The following is a 4,894-nucleotide window of genomic DNA, read 5'->3' as shown; positions in this document are numbered from 1 at the left end:
TTGAAATGATCTTTAAAGGAATTTGAGTTCAAAGTGGAATACCAAGTCGTTTTGTTTTCAAGTACAATGTTACTTTATCTTACAATTTGACCTTAATGACTAAACTAATTTTGCTTTATAAATGTAAATAATAAATAGAGCAATAAAGAAAGAGCAAAAGTAGGCATCATCTCAAAGAGATATCACTCATTTTTACCTGCATTAGAGCTAAAAGACAAAGTGCCCCCAAATCCCTGGTATCACTTAACACAATAAAGGAGCTATGTATATTGTTAAAATCTGTATCATTGTCTTTCTTTTAAAATATATTCCAAAATTATGTCATAAACTTTTTAAATGTCGAAAATAAATATTGGGTATCAAAGTAATAGCAAAATGAAAACAGAGATGCTCTTTGCCAGGATACCTGAGTGAGGCAGTTATATATTGGCAACAGAGTTCATCTGTAGACAAAAACATCTGGCAACAAGTTTATCATAATAGTCTATTGATGTCAATTACTTGAAATTTATGACTTGAAAACAAAGCAGGTTAATCTTTTTTCTTACAAAATTTTAATGAGTAATACTTTTGTTGATAGTTTAATAGTTTAGGTGGACCTAAAGTAAAAATATCCCCCATATAACAATCCAGTCATTTAACACAAAGTTACAATTTAGTTAATCCATGGGAATAGAGAAAAAAGGCTGTCTAAATTCTAGAGTATCATAACTTGATTGGTAGAAGCCCGCTGAGGCATTCAATAGATGTATTAAAACGCTGTTACATTTTCTAAATGATCTCCATTAGGTTTTTTATACTAACAAAACATAAAAAGGTAGAGTGAAAACAAAGAGTGCCAATAAGCAATGGAAGAATTTAAATAGTTACTTATTAATTTTGTTCCAGTGTATTTTGTTCCCAAATTTTTAATTAGAATATAACTGGGGTTTATGCGGATTTTGAAATAGGCCAAGGTGAGAGGAACACAATCCTGAAAGGTATTATAAACACAAAGGCAGTGTTTACATACGGGAACTGCTTTGATGATGGTGAGCAGAGAATTTTGTTCAAAGAAAAAAACGAGTTCCATTCATGTATTCAACCAGTGGGATAATAGCGAAAGTAGTCCAATGATAGATTCATTGAAATATTCAAACATTTGTAATTTAAGATTTAGTCCAACTTAATATAATTTAAAATAGTTTCAAAAACACAAATCTTTTTGGGGCACCTGAGTGGCTTAGTGGGTTAAGCTTCCGACTTTGGCCCAGGTCATGATCTCATTGCTGGTGAATTCAAGCCCCAAGTCAGGCTCTGAGAGCTCAGAGCCTGGAGCCTGCTTCCGAATCTGTGTCTTCCTCTCTCTCTGCCCCTCCCCCGCTCACGCTTTGTCTCTCTCTCTCTCTCAAAAATAAATAAAAATATTATTTTTTTAAATACACACCTTTGCTCTTGTATTTATTCCAACTGTGGGGCATTTAAAAATACTCATTTGTGTGGCGCCTGGGTGGCTCAGTTGGTTAAGTATCCGGACTCGGCTCAGGACATGATCTTGCTGTTTGTGGGTTCCGGCCCCACATAGGTCTCTGTGCTGACAGCTCAGAGCCTGGAGCCTGTCTTGGATTCTGTGTCTCCCTCTCACTCTCTACCCCTGCCCTACTCATGCACATGAGCTTGGGCGCACTCTCTGTTTCTCTCAAAAATAAATAAACATTAAAATATATACTTTTTTTCTAACTTAAAATCATTCAATTATGAATGCAAAAGTGTTACCTGGTTATGAAGTATAAATTACCTTAATTTATTAGTTTATCTCATTTAGAAAATCTATATAAATCATCGGACACTTGGGCAGCTCAGTCGGTTAAACGCCCGGCCTTCAGCTCAGGTCATGATCTCCTGCTTCCTGGGTTCGAGCCCCGCCTCAAGGTTTGTGCTGACAGCTCAGAGCCTGGAGCCTACTTCCGATTCTGTGTCTCCCTCTCTCTCTGCCTCTTCCCCGCTCATGCTCTGTCTCTCTCTGTCTCAAAAATAAAGATAAACATTAAAAAAAAGTTAAGTGGATGTGTCTATCTTCAATAACATGTTTGTATACATGTATGTATATTAGTATTCATATATATAGTATATATTATAAATATATGTATATGCATGTATATATTTGTTAGTTTCTTCTAGACCTCATAAAAAAAAGAACCCCATGTTTTCTCCCTCGGGTATTACTCATCAATGAAAAACTTTAATGGTCTTGTTTGCTTTGGTCCTTTGTGAGCACCTGGATGGATGTGGGGAAGCCTCTAAGACTTGCACAGGTACAAACCTGGGTTAAACCAATAGTGCTATTGATCACTTAAAGTTACTAGTAGCTTCATACGCAAAGCAATAATCATAAAACTATTAGACCCATTAATGGTTATAATGAAGAATTGTGTTTTAAAACTAAGTTTATTTAAAAAAGAAACAAACGGGCGCCTGGGTGGCTCAGTCGGTTGAGCGTCTGACTTCAGCTCAGGTCACGATCTCACGATTCGTGAGTTTGAGCCCCGCGTCAGGCTCTGGGCTGATGGCTCAGAGCCTGGAGCCTGCTTCCGATTCTGTCTCCCTCTCTCTCTGCCCCTCCTCCATTCATGCTCTGTCTCTCTCTGTCTCAAAAATAAATAAACATTAAAAAAAATTAAAAAAAAAGAAACAAACAAAAACTGACATCATATCCAGTCCTAAAAGCAAATTTATGCAAATCAAAACATGAAACGTAAGGCTTTTCATGAAAATACTACCAATACTAAGTGATCTCTTGTTAATCCTTCTAATAGGACATAGCAGACACAAAGAAAAAACATGCATAAAAACTTGTATAAATTTATATTCTTTCAGGAATATACCATTTATAATTACATCAACAACCTTATTTTGAAATAAAATTCAGAGCCTTAGTTTTTTAATGACATATATCTTAGATGTGAAAAATTCATGTAGTTCAATTTTTGTTTTTTTTTTAAAGATAAGAGCAAAAAATTTATTTTTTCCCTCTAGTGAGCAATTTCTCTATAGCTAGGACACAGCATACAAAAACCAACATTGTTGCTGGGTGGTATGTCATAAAAACCCATTTTGGGGGCACCTGGATGGCTCAGTTGGTTGAGCATCCGACTTCGGCTCAGGTCATGATCTCACAGTTAGTTTGTGAGTTCGAGCCCCGCATCGGGCTCTGTGCTGACAGCTCAGAGCTTGGAGCCTGCTTCCGATTCTGTGTCTCCCTCTCTCTCTGCCCCTCCCCTGCTCATGCTCTGTGTCTCCCTCTCTGTCTCAAAAATAAATAAAACATTAAAAAAATTTTTAAAAACCCATTTTTAAATTATGTGTGACATATGTGTCTAAGGTTTTATTAAGCAGAAAAAAAATCCATACTTCCAAGGGGAAAATATACTGATAAAGTTTTTGCTTTTGTATTTTAAATAGATTTTAACTATTTTAACCTTTTCCCAATGTTAGAGTCTTACACTGGAATATGGTTAATATGATCTGTACATGGAAATGGGTAGAGCAAGACAGCTTTGTTCCCTCTATCTACTCTTATTATTTTAGAATGAATAGTGTATATATCCAGATAAATTATCCTTAGTATTCAACTTTGTCACTTTCTCTTTTTCTTTCTGACAGTCGTTATCTATTTCTATCACTCGCTATGCAATGTGAGTCTCAGATTGGGTATTCACTACAACTGTTGATTTCCAGTACCTGATCTGAAAACCAAACATGAGAGAATTCAAAAGGAGAGAGATTCTAAATATCCATTCAGAGAATATCTCCCATGCTTAAGATTTTACTCTAAATGGTGTTACCATTTCAATACAAAATCAGTCTGCAGGATTGTACAGTGAGCATGACATGTAACTGTCAGCCCTGACACAACCTGTTTCAAAATCTCAATAAAGGATTCAAAGTAAAATATGAAATTTCCTTATGGTGTCTTTGAAAAGGACTGGTAAATGATTCCCAGTATCTGGGAGATATTTTCACTAACTGTAATATCTATTGAAAAGAGTTGAACTGAAATATAAGTAATTTAAAACATCTCTTGCTATGCCATGCTATGCCAATGAAAACTATAGAAAGTTATCCCAAAAAAGAATTAGGTGAAAGGATCATCTCTTTTTCCTTAGTCTGTTAAACCTCAGCCTCAGATTCTGCCACTTGAATAGAAAAGACGATGAACTCTTGTGCTCCTTGGGCAGCACCTGTACTTGAATTGGAACAATACAGAGATTAGCGTGGTCCCTGCACAAAGATGACAGCAGGATGATGAACTCTTAAATGTAAACTCTGGAAAACATTTGGCTGTAGGACTTTTAAGGTGTAACAATTAAGCTCCTAGGTAAACCAATGGGATTTGATGAGGAGACATTAAAGGTTACACTACAAAGTGAGGTATAGAGTGATTTTCAAAAGTTAAAAATGTTTAAGCAAGCCAGGATGATTTAAGGCAGACACATTTTCTATATCCTATATATGAAGTACCTTTTTATGAGACAGGTGGAGGAGTTGGGATTAAGTTTTGTCTCACATTGGCAAATCTACATAAACTAGATATTTGCCAGATGTTGGGAAAGGAAAGCTGTACATATCAGACTGCTTTTATGTGAACATCTGAAAACATTATCCCACCAGCACAAATGTGGATAATAAAATGGGTCCATGACAACATAGGTATCCTATATGATGACGCACAATATCTCAAGGTTAAAAGCAACTTGTTCTCTGATAAAGGAGAAAATAATCATTCAGACATAAATACTATTGGGAAAGCAGGAAAAAAAAAAGGATAAAAGAAATTTTCCTGAGGAGTTAGAAGAAAAATAGGTCTATGAAATAGGATTATATATTACAGAAAATTAAATATGTTTTACAATTG

The 4,894-nt window shown here is 35.5% G+C and overlaps 1 pseudogene; it reads left to right on the top strand.

The window, feature by feature from the left end:
- The first annotated feature begins 4,202 nt into the window (after nucleotides 1–4,202).
- On the top strand, nucleotides 4,203–4,301 carry LOC125924139 (uncharacterized; annotated as a pseudogene).
- Nucleotides 4,302–4,894: the final 593 nt, after the last annotated feature.

This window comes from Panthera uncia, chromosome B1, assembly GCF_023721935.1.
Source record: "Panthera uncia isolate 11264 chromosome B1, Puncia_PCG_1.0, whole genome shotgun sequence".
In the NCBI taxonomy this organism is placed as follows: domain Eukaryota; kingdom Metazoa; phylum Chordata; class Mammalia; order Carnivora; family Felidae; genus Panthera; species Panthera uncia.
This window is presented reverse-complemented; position numbering and strand designations above follow the sequence as displayed.